We start from the raw sequence: 16,904 nt of genomic DNA, 5'->3' as shown, positions 1-16,904 counted from the left end.
GAGCTATCATCAGCAGGAGGAAAATAAACTTTTTGAAGTGATAATTAAGATGGCCCATAGAAGGTGTGAGGAGAACTTAACATAGGGAAATAGATTCAATTAGTGTAATGCCATCATGTGCCAGCAATGCCCTTCTGCCATGTACATTGGCCAAACCGGACAGTCTCTACGCAAAAGAATAAATGGACACAAATCTGACATCAGGAATCATAACATTCAAAAACCAGTGGGAGAACACTTCAACCTCTCTAACCACTCAGTGACAGACTTGAAGGTGACAATTTTGCAACAAAAAAACTTCAAAAACAGACTCCAAAGAGAAACTGCTGAACTTGAATTAATATGCAAACTAGATACAATTAACTGTGGCCTAAACAGAGACTGGGAATGGTTGGGTCATTACACTAATTGAATCTATTTCCCTATGTTAAGTTCTCCTCACACCTTCTAAATAATGCTAAAATAAATTTGTTAGTCTTTAAGGTGCCACAAGTACTCCTGTTCTTTTTGCAGATACAGACTAACACGGCTGCTACTCTGAAACCTTTAGGGAGAGTAAGTCCAGTGGTTTTCTTCAATGTATAAATAATGGGTTACCGATTATGTCTGTTCATTCTCTGGTTGTCCCATGGTCACTGCTTCTTTGTGTGTCTCTAAAAGATAAAGAGAAGCCTGAAAAGTTTCTTTGTGTTTATGCTGAGGGATATGTCATTATTACCAGAAACTGGTTCCAAGTTGTGAGATACAGATACAGACTCCAAAGTCTGAATGGGTTTGGTACCAGGATTTTGATTTGATCCATTATATAGATGGTAGAGATCTCTGAAATTGAAATCAATTCCCAGTTCAGATTGCAAATCTCCCCAAGGTTAGGGTTCTATAGATCTGGAACCTGATTTTAGACCTATATTTAGCCAATATGGTTCTAAAGAGCTGAAATGAGGTGGCCAGAGAGAAAAATAAGAGACCAGGTTGCTATATGTGTGAAATGTAGCAAAGACAAGACTGAGGATTTGATCAGATATGATTAATATTGATAACTACCTAACAGGAAGAAAGAAGGGGAATTATTCACAGCCTTGAAGGATGGTAGAACAGGCAGCACAAGCATGTAGCCAAAGAGGGAAACATTTAGCTGAGAAATAAGGCAAAATGTATGCACAGTGAGAACAGTTCTTTAGTAACAGACTAACAAGGAGGCCACAAATCAATAAGCACAAAAGTTCCTTTCCCATTTGTCTGTCTGTCTGTCCATCTTGATTCTGCCCAGCCATTTTGCTTCATTGATACTCTCTTCATGATCCATTGGTGCCCTCTTAACACTTGATTTGGAAAAAAAAAAACACCTATGAAATTAATTCAATGTAAGGAGACCAGAGCATCTAGATTCAAAAGGGAAGACATGGAAGCTGGATAGGTGAATAAATCCAAAGAGAGTATAGAGCAAAGAGATTGGTTAAGATGTAAAATCTTCATTGCTCAGCTATAATTCCAGGCAGTTCTCACAGCAGGAGTGGCATTGCAGGAGATGGCCCCAGCTTCAGTTACTATCTTCCATGCCTCTGTCACTGAGAGTCAGGTTGGAGAAGGATGAGGCTCATATATAGCCAACACTATGGCCAGGTCTGCATTACAGCCTTACATGGGTATAAATTTGTCACTCAGTTGTGCAAAAAATCCACACCCTTGGGAAATGTAGGTAAATAATGAAGAGTACAGGTCACATACAGAGTGCTCTGGATATTGGTAAACTGGGTGTAAGCAAACTTTCCTTTTTAGTACAACTAAATGAATGTATACATCTAAGAACAAAAAATGTAGGCCATACTTAAATGATGAGGGACTCTGTCCGGCAGTGACTCTGGAAAAGATTTGGGGGTCATGGTGGATAGTCAGCTGAACATGAGCTCCCAGTGTGACACTGAGGTATTTTACTATTTTAGATTATTAGAAACTGGCAGAAACTCCAATAACTGGCAAGAAACACATATTGTGTGATACCTAGGAGGGGATACTTTTTAATTCTATAACTGGGTAAGCGTTTCTGAGAAAACACAGTATTCTTCATTGTTTTGGATACCCTTCTGGAACCATCACACTTTTTGACTAAAGGAAGTTAAAGCAGAGAGAGGCTGGCTGGTGTGATTCAAGGGGGGAAGAACACATTGAAGTTCTCCAAAGTTAAGTGTCTGAAAAGATTGGGAAGACAACAGTTGCATAAGATAAGCTTTGTAGGTCAAAATTAAGTGAGATGGAGTACAGTTGTATTTCGTACAATTGAAAACTAGATACTTATGCAAGTACATTATTCTTACTGTTTCTTAATATAAATTAAACTGGTACCTAATGAGAAAATGGCATTCTGATCCTGGGTTATTGCATGTAATACAGAAGACTCATTTCAGTTAATATAGTCCTACATTTATTGACTCGTATGTGATCAAGAAATAAGATCTTCCTTGATGAGTAGTTTAGTTTTGATATACTGTTTCTTTTTCTCCAGGAAATTAAAACATTAATATTCATTCAGTACTCGTGCATAAATGGTGGATTTTTACTTAACTTCTGTAGAGAACTTTTTTACCTGAAGAATGCAAGAGGTGTGTGGTGTACTCCTTGTACACAGTTGGTTGCAGGGCTGCTACCAGCAGGTCAGGCTTCAGTACCAGAGATGAACTGGCTACAGAGTGTCTTTCCCAGAAAGATACACCAGATGTGTTCACTATAAAATCCTTTAATGCATTGCCACGAGTGGCTGTTGTGAGCTTAAATATGATATGTTACACATTGTACCGCCAAGTGGCTGACAGTAGAATACAGTTTAAAGCTCAATTACAACCTGTTCCACTGCTTTGCCTTTTATGACCTAAAGGGGGAGTAGGAGTGAGTTTGTACCATTCAAATAAAGGGGAAAAACCCTTAGTTTTGTACTGTACACTGGCTACCGAGTGTAACTCTACTGAAATCAATGGAGTTACATGAGGGATGAATTTGTCCCACTGTTAATAAATGGTGACATCATAAAGAGGCAGCATGATCTAAATCCCCCGCTCACGGCGCTTTGCGGGCAGCCCAGAGCCCTTTGAATCCTGGCCGCGGCCAGGAAGCAAAGAGCTTTGAGCTGCCGGCAACCGCGGGGAGCCCAGAGCCCTTTAAATCCCAGCCGAGGCGGGGAATCAAAAGGCTCTGGGTTGCCCGCAGCCGCGGGGAGCCCAGAGCCCTTTAAATCCCAGCTGTGGCCGGGAATCAAAGGGCTCTGGGTTGCCTGCAGCGGCGGGGAGCGTAGAGCCCTTTAAATCTCAGCTGCGGCTGGGAGTCAGAGGGCCCTGGACTGTCCGCAGCGGCGGGGAGCCCAGAGCCCTTTAAATCTCAGCTGTGGCGAGCCCAGAGCCCTTTAAATCTCAGCCGGGGCCGGGAGTCAGAGGGCTCTGGGCTGCCCGCAGAGATTCCCAGCCGCGGCTGGGATTTAAAGGGCTCAGGGCTCCCCGCGGCTGCGGGCAGCCCAGAGCCGTTTGAATCCTGGCATGCGGCCACTGTTTGCCCCCTCCCTGGACCCCTGCCCCAACTGCCCCCCAGGACCCCCACCCCCTAACACTGCTGGTCCTTGTCCCCCGATTGCTCCCTCCCAAGACCCCTGCTCCAACTGCCCCTTGGTACCCCAGCCCCTATCTAAGCCTCCCTTCTCCTTGTCCCCCACTGCCCCCTCCTGAGACCCCCCCAACTGTCCCCCAGGACCCCACCCCGTACCTGTCCCCTGATAAACCCCTGGGACTCCCATGCCTATCCTATTGCTCCCTGTCCCTTGACTGCCCCCTGGAACTCCCTATCCCTTCTCCAACCCCCAGCCCCCTTACCGTGCCACTCAGACCAGCGTGTCTGGCTCCATGCAGCTCCAGACACATTGCTGCCATGCTCCCCCGTGGAGCCCACAGGCCCCCCCCCCAGCACCTGCCTTCCAGATTTGAACACCTCAAAATTCAGGAGTGCTCAAGCTCAGTTTGGGCAGCTGTTACTTCATTTCTCCCAAATCAAATATACTGATCCACTGTAACTTGCTGTAGAAAAAGCAGGATAAAATTGAGCAAGAAATGCTTATTAGAACTGGAATTGCTATTTTCAACAGCCATTGACTTTTTGTTTGTTTAAGGAAGGCAGTGATATTGCATTGGCAAATTCCCCATAGAAAGAAAGAGTGGAACAAAAGAATAATAAAGGCACCTCAACTTTTCCTCATTTATGGAGGACAGTCTTATAATATGCATCCAGATATTTTCCAATCACACAAGCTGAAAATTGTTCCACTTTACTGCAGCTCTGTAACCATATGGGAACCAATCCTGTCTGTGTTTTGTGCACATCCAAAATTCCTGCTGAATGACCTGCCCTGGGAGCGTTACCAGTGACCCAGGGCTGGGGAGGCAGGAGGTGTGTGTGTGGGGGAGGCACTGGTGGAGGGGAGCCCAGGGCTGGGGCAGCAGCAGGGTGGGGCAGGGCACTGGTGGGGAGGAAAGGGGGAAGCCCAGCGCTGGGGCGGCAGCGAGTGTGGGTCAGCGGGGGGAGAGCCCAGGATTGGGGCAGCAGGGCGGTACAGGGGGGAGCCCAGGGCTGGGACGGGGGGCAGCCAATTTTTTTTTTGCTTGGAGCAGTAAAAACCTAGAGCCGACCCTGCCGGGTTCCCCCAGCCGCCAGAGCCCCGAGCCCTTTAATTTGACCCTGAGGGCTCCCAGCCACCTCTTCAGCTGGGAGCCCCCGGTTGATTTAAAATAAAGTATCACCTCCCAACCCCCAACCTTCCTTTTTGGCCCACAGCTCTTTTGGTGGGGCGGTGCTGGGGAAGGAGGGTTTGTTTCTGCAGGGCTGGATGGCCCTGGGGCGGGGTGTTTCTGCGGGGCCGGGAGGTTTTGGCCCTCGGCTGTTTTCTTTGGAGGAATGTGGCCCTCGCCGCTTTACGAGTTGTGCAGGCCTGATCTAGTGTATTAAGCTCTGTACTTGGATTCAAAAGGCCTAGCTCTGACACTGACTTGCTAGGTGACCTTGGGCAAGTCACTTTCACTCTGTGCCTGTTTCCCTTCCCAGACTTTGTCTTGTATTTTTACAGTATACGCTCTTTGGAACAGGGATTGTCTTTTTCGATATCCAGGTGCAGCTCTGCGCAAAAGGGGCCATTGATTTCATTTGGGGGCTTTATGCACTACCATAAAACAAATAACTAATAATAATAATTCTCTTCAGCTGTAATGAATTCAAAGCTGTAGCTGTAGCCATTCAAAGCATGTTTTGGAGACCCTCCAGATCTTTCTATGCATTGAAGATGAAGCATCTAGATTTCATTACCTGAGCAGAGATAGCAACAAATGAAACTCTGATTTAAACAAATACATGTGTAAGCCTCAGTGCCGGGAGACTTGGAGAGATAGAACTCTATGCCCCCGATATAAAAGGAGGGGAAAATACAGCTGTGGACAGGTTAATTAACATAAATTATGATATCGCTTACCTACAATTCTACCTACTGAGTGTTGTTGCTTTGGCTGGAATTTGTTTTGAATGTATACATTATATTAGATGATCATTATCACTGTACTCATGAAAAGGGATTAGAATGATGGAAGCTTGATAACCCAGAGTTTAGAGGTAGTGAACTTTGGCTTGGTAACAAAATCCAAATTCAACAGGATGATTAGGAGAGAGCTTTGTCTAAGGGCTGGTCCACACTAAGAAGCGGGGTCGAACTAGGGTACGCAAATTCAGCTACGTGAATAGCGTAGCTGAATTTGAAGTACCCTAGTTCGAACTACTCACCTGTCCAGACGCCACAGAATCAAAGTCCGCGGTTCCAAGGTCGACTCCGCCACCGCCTTTTGCAGTGGTGGAGTACCGGAGTTCGAACTATCGCTTCCGGAGTTCGAACTATCGCGTCCAGATTAGACGCGATAGTTCGAACTCCGAGAAGTCGAACTCACCGTGTCGACCCAGCTCGTAAGTGTAGACTAGCCCTTAGTAATATGTAGGGACTTTGTTTCCACCTGGTAAAATATGTGAGACTTGACAAGTGGTGGCAACATTGCAGAGCTGATTTTGCAGTGAGGCCAGATTAGAAAAGCAGCTAAGCAGAGCTGACTTCACACTCTACACGTGCCCTACACATTACCACTAATGTAGAGAAGGCCTAAGAATTCTAGGTTCAGCTTTTATTTCTTACCTTGAGTAATATCTCACTCTATAAGCAGTACCATTCATTCAAATGGCACCTCCTGGGGAGTGAGGTTCAACTCAACCCAAGTAAGGTGGGAGAATCTGGTTCCTACAGAGCACCACAAATATAAGACACATGGATAACAAAGGGCTAGACTGTGGAGTCTTTCCTCACCCTGGAGAGTATTTATTTATGCTATAGATTTTACCACTGAAGTCAACAGGACTACCTGTGTGAGAAACTGCTTTCCAATGGGAGTAAGGAGTTCACACTATGATTCTAAATATAGGGATAAAATCAGTCTGGGCTTCTGTACACATGCATGTAAGGCAAGCTCTTTAGAGACCCCATGAGGCTGTTCATTTTTGTCTTGTAGCACACACCACCCTTCTGCTCCCCTTCCTCTTTCTTCCCCGTTAAGAAGTAAGGATGCTTATGCACTCAGACCTGTAGAACAAAACATCATTAGAGCAACTGTGTTACCATGGTTCCACAAATGGGCCAGTGTCTGATGTGGGAAAGGTTGGTTGACGGTCTGTAGTATTGCTATCGCTTTCTGCTTAGTATATTTTCTCAGAATTCAAACAACTATTTCAAATAAAGAAACAGTAACATACTGTAACTGTAGTTCTTTGAGATGTGATGCAGACATATTTCAAGTAGATGTGCACCCTGGATCCGGAGACTTTTGCCCAACAGTACCTGTAGCGGGGCAGCGCTCCTGCCTTGTGCCTGTAGCCCCTCCCCTAGATGCCCCCACACCCCCCCTCCCTCAGTTCCTTTGCACTGAATGTCAAGAGGAAGATTCCAATGCAGGGGGGACGGAGGCTGGGTCATGGAATACATGTCTGCATCACATCTCGGAGAACCACAGTTACCATACATGACCATTTCTTCTTCAAGTAGACACAGATATGAATTCCAAGTAGGTGACTAGCAAGCAGTATCCCCATCCAGAGTCAGGAGTTTACCTGAATAAGAATTGCAGGACCACTCTTCTGCTATTAGCATTCACTCTGGAAGAAGCAGTGATCATGTAATGGTCCGTAAATGTATGTAAGGATGAGCATGTGGCTTCCCTACAAACGTCCAATATGTAATGTAATTGAGGAAAAGTGTCAGTTTGGCTGTGCTCATATCTGCTGAACAGGCATAGCCAACACTATCTTATATGCAGTCTTGATACACGACGTTATCCATCTAGAGATGGTTTGCGCAGAGACTGCTTGTCCCTTCATGCAGTCCACATATGATATGAACAGGCGAGGCAAAGCACAAAACTATTCAGTCCTGTTCAGATAAAAGGCTAGATGGCATCTTATGTCTAAAGGCATTCTTCCTCCAGGGAGGAATGTGTCTTAAGGAAAAATACATGCAAATACTCCACTTGGTTCAAGTGAAACTGAAAGACCACCTTGGATACAAATTTTGGGTGTGACCAGACCGTAACCTTGTCCCTGGAGAACTGTGCATAAGGAGGCCCAGCCATCAGGGCCTGCAACTCTCGCACCCTCTTGACAGAGGTAAAGGCTATCAAGAATCCCGATAGTTTTCTGAGACTGGAGTGGCAGCTGATAGGAAGCAAGGGGCTGGAATAGAGGACCCATTAGAGCTGCTAAAACTGTGTTCAGATCCCACTTGGGGCTCTTGGATTGGAGGAGAAAGGTGAAGAAGTCCTTTCAGAAATCTCATCACCATGACATTGGAGGAAACCAATTTCCCTTGTATAGGTGGATGAAATGCCAATATTGCTGCCAAGTCCACTCTCAGAGAACTGAGTGCTAAGCCCAATTCCTGAAAGTGTAGCAGCTACTCCAAAATTTTCTGGATGGAAATCTCTGCTGAGTAGGTCCCAAAGGCCAAGGACCATGCAGAAAACCTCATCCATTTTGCTAAATAGGTTGTTCTAAAGGCTTCCTACTGTTAAGTAGGAGAGCCTCTGAGCAACAGTCTTCCTCCTCATTCAGCTATGAAGCAGCCACGCCATAGGGTCCAGGGAGCAGATCACTGAATGTAGGGTGTGGTGCAGCTGTGCGAGGAGGTCAGGAAGGAGATGAAGTAGCATGGGAATCTGGACTGAGAGAAAGACAGTTCAAGAATCAGCACTGCCTTGGCAACGTTGTGGGGGTCAGCATGAGCCTGGCTCGATCCACCTTAAGCTTGACGATGACCTGGGGAATGATTGAGATAGGAGGGAATGTAGGAGAGCACCAGAGAGGGAGCCTGGGCTGAGCTCCTTCAGAGAACAGAGTAGGCAACACTTCCTGTTTTCCCTCATCTCAAAGATTGATTGTGCAGATGCCCCACGTTGCAAAAACCATCCAAAGGACCTCTGCCTTCAGGGACCATTTTTGGCTCAGGGAGAAAAACCTGCTGAGATTATTCATGAGGCAGTTCTAGACCCCTGGTAGTTAGACAGCTAACAGGGTGATGTCCTCTTTAATGCTGAACTGCCCTGGGTTGATAATCTACAGGCACAAATGCCTTATCCCACAATTAGTTAGATTTTATCACTGCTGCTTCCATTTGCTGAACTGCTTTATTTATTGTAGGTAATTCATGAGGTCTGTGAGGTGTTGGGCAGGGGTGCCGGGGTTGAAGTGTTCTCCTACAGGTTTTTGTATATTGTATATTGTATTTTGCATTGGAAAGAAACCAACAGGACTCCACTGGCCATCACATACAGTCCCCAGCTCAAACCCCTCCAACGCATCATCAGGGATCTACAACCCATCCTGGACAATGATCCCACACTTTCACAGGCCTTGGGTGGCAGGCCAATCCTCGCCCACAGACAACCTGCCAACCTGAAGCATATTCTCACCAGTAACTGCACACCGCAGCATAGTAACTCTAGCTCAGGAACCAATCCATGCAACAAACCTCGATGCCAACTCTGCCCACATATCTACACCAGCGACACCATCACAGGACCTAACCAGATCAGCCACACCATCACCGGTTCATTCACCTGCATGTCCACCAATGTAATATACGCCATCATATGCCAGCAATGCCTCTCTGCTATGTACATCGGCCAAACTGGACAGTCTCTAAGGAAAAGGATAAATGGACACAAATCAGATATTAGGAATGACAATATACAAAAACCTGTAGGAGAACACTTCAACCTCCCTGGCCACACAATAGCAGATCTTAAGGTGGCCATCCTGCAGCAAAAAAACTTTGGGACCAGACTTCTAAGAGAAACTGCTGAGCTTCAGTTCATCTGCAAATTTGACACCATCAGCTCAGGATTAAACAAAGACTGTGAATGGCTTGCCAACTACAAAACCAGTTTCTCCTCCCTTGGTTTTCACACCTCAACTGCTAGAAGAGGGCCTCATCCTCCCTGATTGAACTAACCTTGTTATCTCTAGCTTGCTTCTTGCTTGCATATATATCTGCCCCTGGAAATTTCCACTACTTGTATCCGACGAAGTGGGTATTCACCCATGAAAGCTCATGCTCCAAAACATCTGTTAGTCTATAAGGTGCCACAGGATTCTTTGCTTCTGTTACCTGGAGTACTCACAAGAATATATTGTGCATTAAATCAAATTATATTGGTGAATGAATGTTCATGCTAACTAATGAATTGACTGGAACAAACAAGATTATGGACCCAGTTCTCCACTGCTTTGCATCTTGTCTAGTTAATTGCACCTGTGCAAAGTGAGTATGAAATGCTATCAAATCAGATTTTTTCTACTCACGGCTGGAAAGACTTTACAACTATTTTGAATTCACTTTACACAGGTGCAATTAACTAGACAAGGTGCAAGACGGTTGGGAACCAGGCCACAGCATCTTCCTAAAATTTGATGTGTTGAGCCTGATTCTGCTTTAACTTATAATGATTTCATATTGGCTTGAATGAAGTAACTCGTAATTCAGTCTGATGTGAAGGCAGAAACAGGACCAGTGTATTTTTTTAAATGGTAAATTAAACAAAAAAGTTTTGGTGTTTTTGAAAGTCAGGATGAGCAAACTGAAAAAACCCAAACTAAATGTTACAGAGAATATTAAAAATCATGTGTATTGTGAACGTGTGCAAAGCAAATATGAAAACCTTTAGACCAGCTGTTAGTTAACATTTGAAAACCAAATGAAGTGAGTTTGGAAAATAATGCACCAGATGGAGGGAATATATACACCCAGGGAATAACAGTGTTTCTTTATCTGTCATTCTAACTTAATTTTGGACATGTGCTTATCAGAAAATAAATGCAAGTCTGAAGAAAACTATTTTATAGAGATGCGATGCCTTTCAGTGAAGTACTACTGTTCATTTCCTAGCCACTTTTCGCTCCTATAAATGAATAGAAGAACAGTATGAACATCTTTATTTCAAACCTGAAGTGTCTGCGTGTGATTGTCTATTGTAAGCTGGAGTGCTAATAAATGCAAGTAGAAGCTAAAATACATGTATAGCGGTGCAGTTTAAACTAATAATTTCTTGTGTGGGGGATGTCTTGGATGAGCAGACGTAACTATGAACTAAGTAGAAATTGATTTAGTTGGCAAGTATTTGGGCTTTCAGGAAGCTTTGGCGACACACTGAAATACAAAATGGATATGCTGAAACTGATGCTGCCAAACAGAATATTTAACTAGAACAGGAGTATGAGAGTTGTGCCGGTATGAAATTTGTTACTAACAACTGATTGGAAAATTATAGGTAATATTTCAAAATTGTTTATGTACAAAATTGAATTGTTCATCTTAATTTCCCCCCAATACAGATGCCCAAAGCACTGAAAGAGATGCTACTCTATACACCAAGAAAGCAAATGTATGAAAAATAAAGGGCACCCATCATCCTCATCTGCTGTAAATCAGCCTCTCCCTCATGGCATCGCTGGAACTACGCCCTTTGCACCGGCTGAGAATCTTGGACCCCCTATTTTTACGTCACACCGCTTTCAGAGCCAGATTTTCTGAGACAAAATTTTTTGTGCACTTAACAAATGTCAGATGTGCATCTGACAATACCTTATTTGAATATACACAAATACCAGATTTGCACATACACATCTTGACATTGCGTACATTAGGTAGGTGCACACAGACATATGACACACTTATCCTTGACTAGGTTGCTTGTGGTGCTGTTAATGTGCTCTCAGCTATTTGAGTATGCTACAAACTAAGGAAGACTACAGTGCATCTATATTATGCAAACGTCAAATAGTAAGAAAGTCATATACTGTATTTTTTTCCTCATTTGCTATTTGTTAAATTAGGAATGTGTGCATTTGTTGATTTTAATGTTACAGGGAAATGAAATTACCACCCAATGTATAGAGATAAAGTAAGATGTTTTCCCTTGTTTGTATTATGACTGCAATGATTTTGTGTAATCACTGCAGCAAGTTGTGAAAGAGGCAGAAAATGAATAAAATCTGCCAAGTGCACAGTGAGAATAAAGTCATTGCTGTGAATGTGAGTGTGCTGCACTGTGCTATTTACTGCATGCTTCTCACACAATATTCAGTTCAGATGAAGCCAGGGGAAAAAAAAAAAAGCCTACCAACTCCAGATGTCTTATTACTAAAAAAAAAAAAAAAAAAAAAAAAGAAAAGAAAAAAAAAAGCTGACATTTTTAAAGTGTTAGTATTTTATTTTTAAATCTTTTCATTTTTTTTCCCTGCAGGCACCATTTCCTCTCTCCTCTCTTCATTCAAACAACCAGATGGCTGGAGACTTGTGGACCTAGAATTACTCCCACTTTTTAATCTCTTGCTCTCACAGTTTGAACCAAATTTGGTAGAAAACTTTAGATTTCTGCTTTTACAAATATCAATTGCTCATTTGTAATAAAAATGATGATGTTACTAAAACAAAAGGGAGTTGGGAGACAACCTAAAGTTAATACATTTACCTCATCCCTGAAAGGCTGAATCCAAGTCCTGGATTAAAGTGAATTTGCTGGCCTCAGGTCAATTTCAGAGCTACCATAGGGATTGACCCAATGCAGCACTGTAAGAATTGGAACATTCTGAGACTGATTCTCATCCTGTCCAAACTAGGGTAAAATCAAATGAGCTGAAGTCAATGGCATTACAATGGTATAAGATTGCTGTAAAGGGAGATCAGAATCTGGCTTTCTGTGCAACACAGTACAAAAGACTTGTCACCTGGTGGCAGTTGCAGTTGAATCCTGACCCTAACAATGAAATAGAGATACTGTAGTTTGTAACTGAGTGACTTTCACAGGCCTTATGCTTGGTAGGAATAAAAGGTGTGTTCTTAACTCATGTAAGCTGACGTATAGTAACTAATACGAGATAAAATCCTAGTGAAGACAAGACAGTTGTAGTTTTCATGTGAGTCAGCAGGTAGACGTAAACACTATGGAGGAGCCAAGAGTTTACTTTGACCTGTAACTCATGTGAAAACTACAAATTACTTTGTCTTCATTAGAATTTTACCACGCTAATTACTACGGGCAGCTCTACACTTAAAAAGCTGCAGTGAGACAGCTGCATCACTGTAGTGCTTTAATGAAGACCTATGCCATCCGGAGAGCTTCTGCTGTCAGCAGAGTTAATCAGCCTCCACGAGAGGCGGTAGCTATGTCGACGGGAGATGCTCTCCCATCAACATGGCGCTGTCTACACCAGGGGTTAGGCTGGCATAACTACTTTGCACAGGGATGTGGATTTTTCACACCTTTGAGTGACAATCATACCAATGTAAGTTTGCATGTAGGCCTGGCCTCAATGTTAGTAACATGAGTTAAACACACACCTTTTATTCTTATTGAAGATGCACCCTCACTTTGTAGTCTTGATTAGGGTTTTTGTGTTACTTTATTTCCTTGTTATTTTGATCCAAGTAAAGCCACTGCACTGAAATGAAAAGGAATGATTAGCTCAGTGGATTTGGAGAAACTAATCAATCATGCTCATGATAGACTCATTCCAGTGTGTGACTGGGAGGGCCAGGTAAGGATGTTTGCACCGTGCTTGAACACTTAAGCTGGTGTGATTTGGTGCTATTCTTCCCTTCATGAGCTTTAAAATTACATCTTTAAAAAAACTCTGATGATTAGGCAAACTGTATGGAAAGGATGGAAATAAATCCATGTGTGTGAATGCTTGGAAAAGTGTTCCCATCCTCCATCCAAAACTTGTTTGAGAGATTTTGTTACTTTTGGGGTGTTTTTTGTTTTTTTACTTTATACAGTGCTATCACCTTACAAATTGTTTCTTCTCAGGACTCAGGAAAGGGTCTCACAAGAACTGCAAAATTCAATCCACCCTGGATTCTCTCTTTCTGAAGGCCCGATATTTAAAAGCCTCTTTTATGACTTTTTCAGGTCAAAGAGTGGAACTTTTGGAAATTCATTCCCAATGCAAGACAAAACCAACTTCATGGGCATTGTGGCTTCATTTCCAGATATAACACACTGAGGAGAGTTAACCAAAAGAGTTGCTCTTTGATAACAGTGCCTATGTCAACCAAAGAACATCCTTCCTCTGGGAAAGATGCACTCAAAGAGGAACAATATATACGCCTCTACCTCGGTATAACGCGACCCGATATAACATGAATTTGGATACAACGCGGTAAAGCAGTGCTCGGGGGGTGGGGGGCTGCGCACTTCGGTGGATCAAAGCAAGTTCGATATAACGCAGTTTCACCTATAATGCGGTAAGATTTTTTGGCTCCCGAGGACAGCGTTACATTATTGGTGGTTGCTTATATATTTGTGTTGAAATCCCTCAGTCTTCCTCCTACAGCAAACAACTTATGGCACACTCAGTCTGTTTCTCCAATTGCTATCTTAGGAACTAAAGGAATAACATTAACATTTGAAAATGCTTTTGGATTTTCTCTTGACTCTCTGAGGAGTCTCCTGTAGCCATCAGTAATGCTTTAAGGACATTTATGAAAGTGAAGGAAAATTAAATACTCCCAAGTATTTTCTTTTCTTTTGTCAGAACAGAATTATCCTGTCTGTGCACAGCTAGCTGCTGCATTTAGTATGCACAATAATCATGGCTCTATTTATAGGTAATGAAGCAATCAATGATTCAGGTAGAAACCAAGATAATCGGTCTTATGTTCTTGGTTTGATTTCTTTTTAAAATATGATTTGTTAAAAATAAAGAAAGACAGCGCTGAATTATAATCAATTATTAAATAATGATACTTTGCATTTACATAGTGTCTTTATTCTGAAATTCTCATAGTGCTTTATAAAATCCCTGATTCAGTTTGTTCAAACAGGAAATCTGAGACACAGGGCAAGTTAAGTGATTTAACCAAGCTCACAGAATAATTCAAAGACATTGGGAATAGGTCTCTGGTTTCCAGACTCAGTCCATTGCTCTAACCACTGTTTATTAATTTATATGGCCCTCATTAGCATAGCCTTTGAGTGCCTTAGAAACATTTGCCCACTGCTACTTTGTACCATTATTGTCTTCTGTAAAGATGGACAACTGAGGCAGAGAGAGATCAGGTGACTTGCCAAATCTCACACAGGAAGTCTGTGACAGAGCTGAAAACAACCTAGACTCCTCAGTCCTAGTCCAATCATACCACCACATTTTCTCTCTAGACCACATTGCCTCTCATGCTGCCTATTCTGCTGTAGGTTTAGGATGAAATAAATGGGGCAATAGAAGGGGGAAGATGCTTGATTGACCAATCACTAGAAAAACAGATACATGTAGCAGTGCCACTGGCTTCCCTCCCCATGAATGCTCAGCTACTTGTCATAAGGAATCTCATTAACTTTGTTATCTAATACAAATTGCTGGTCAAAAAAATAAGTTGGATGGTAGGAATGAAATGCAAAGTTCTAACTCTGCTAAGGAGGAGAACAAAGGTGAGATCATCCATCTGCATTGGCCTGCTAAATCCAGGGTTGTGAGTTCAATCCTTGAGGGGGTCATTTAGGGATCTGGGGCAAAAATCTGTCTGGGGATTGGTCCTGCTTTGAGCAGGGGGTTGGACTAGATGACCTCCTTATATTCTATGATCTGTTAACTTCATGATCCAAAGGACAATCCTCTCCTTCCTTCTGGAAAGATAGACTGCCTGGGAGGGACTGGAATGACCAGGTGATTCTAATTAGGTAATATCACCAGTAGGAAATTAACTGAGTAGCTTACAGTAAGGAATATTCCATATAGTGATGGAAGCTATTTTTCTCTGATGTAAATATAATTTAACATGGGCATCTTTCCTGTAACTGTGTTCTATGTAAAGTCTTAGTCATTATCCTGCCTCTGTTTCTCATATTTAAGGGACAAAGTTAGGGTCTGAATTGTTTGTCATCATAATGAATAACAAATAGCATTGTGCTGTTTAAACCCAGCCATTGCTTCATTAGCACAGCTCATCTTTTTAGCCAAAATTTGGTTTTCTCACATTTAACTAGAAGATATATTCAGGTAGCCACTTAGAACCAAGTGTTCTCCCCTTACTACTCAAAACTGTGCAGAAGCCCTGTTTGTTGTATAACTGTTCTCCATCACACTTGTTGAAAATTTTCATGGAAGTGAAATTGCACAATATTTTGTTTGAGAAAGACCAAAACATTCCCAACAGTGAAATATGCCCTCAATTTTTCAGCAAGGCTGGGCTCCACAGATAAGGAGCCCGGGAGCTTGGAAGATCCAGATCATAAGTGTCCTGCCAGGTGGGCTGCCAAGGAGCCAGGTGGGGTGGGTGAGCTAATAGGAAACTAGGTCAGAAACTTGTCTGGTTACCTTGAAAAGATTCATTAAAAGTGACATTCCCATGGGACATCTTGCTTTTGCCACCTCACTTTCTCGGACTGAAAGATATTCTATTAGAAAATTTGCAACCAGTTCTATTAAGTGCCCAACTTTCAATGCCTGTAGAGGGATATCATAAATCAGATAACAAAAGCAGACAATTTTAGAGCCAAATGTGTCTTCATTTTTTCATTTCATGTAGTTTGCCATATTCTTTCAGTTCTATATTCTTTCCTGTTCCATAGCTTTTTCATTTAGTGTGACATCTTCTATATAAATGTTTCCCAAACTTGGGATGTCGCTTGTGTAGGGAAAGCTCCTGGCGGGCCGGGCCAGTTTTTTTACCTGCCGCGTCCACAGGTCTGGCCCATCGTGGCTCCCACTGGCCGCGGTTCGCTGCTCCAGGCCAATGGGAGCTGCTGGAAGTGGCGGCCAGTACGTCCTCCAGCCCGCGGCGCTTCCAGCAGCTCCCATTGGCCTGGAGAGGCGAACCACGGCCAGTGGAAGCCACAATCAACTGTACCTGCAGACTGGGCAGGTAAACAAACCGGCCCAGCCAGCCAGGAGCTTTCCCTACACAAGCGGCATCCCAAGTTTGGGAAACATTGTTCTATATGATGGAAGGATGCATTGATGCACAAAGAATTTTTGTTTGTTTGTTTGATATCCTAAAAACACCACTACCATTCCATCAACTGCAGGAATCATTAGGTAATATTATATGGGTTGTGTCATGCAGGAGGTCAGACTAGATGATCATGGTCCCTGCTGGCCCTAAAATCCAGTAATCCACAGTAACAAATATACTTATTGTCATGCGTAGAGAGGCCAAGTTTCAAACAGTCAAGGAGACTGAAGTGCCTTCTTTTCTGTAAAAGGGATCTCTCTAGTTCAAGGGTGAGGCACATTCACTGGGGCAGCATAGAATAAAGGTGCACTACAGTTGTACAGGCTGACCTGTTGAGTGAATA

At 43.1% G+C, this 16,904-nt stretch overlaps 1 long non-coding RNA gene across 2 annotated transcripts in view; it reads left to right on the top strand.

Annotated features, from left to right (window-relative positions):
* LOC120398682 overlaps window positions 1-11,990 on the top strand; it is a 29,622-nt gene extending 17,632 nt beyond the window's left edge. The window contains exons 2-3 of one of the 2 annotated variants that reach the window (XR_005594628.1): window positions 10,942-11,389; window positions 11,853-11,990. This is a non-coding gene — a long non-coding RNA (uncharacterized LOC120398682). Of the gene's footprint in view, window positions 1-10,941; window positions 11,646-11,852 lie in introns of those variants that run through there. The other variant, XR_005594627.1, reaches the window with a different exon arrangement.
* Window positions 11,991-16,904: the final 4,914 nt, after the last annotated feature.

Source organism: Mauremys reevesii, linkage group 2 (genome assembly GCF_016161935.1).
Source record: "Mauremys reevesii isolate NIE-2019 linkage group 2, ASM1616193v1, whole genome shotgun sequence".
NCBI classification, from domain to species: domain Eukaryota; kingdom Metazoa; phylum Chordata; order Testudines; family Geoemydidae; genus Mauremys; species Mauremys reevesii.
This window is presented reverse-complemented; position numbering and strand designations above follow the sequence as displayed.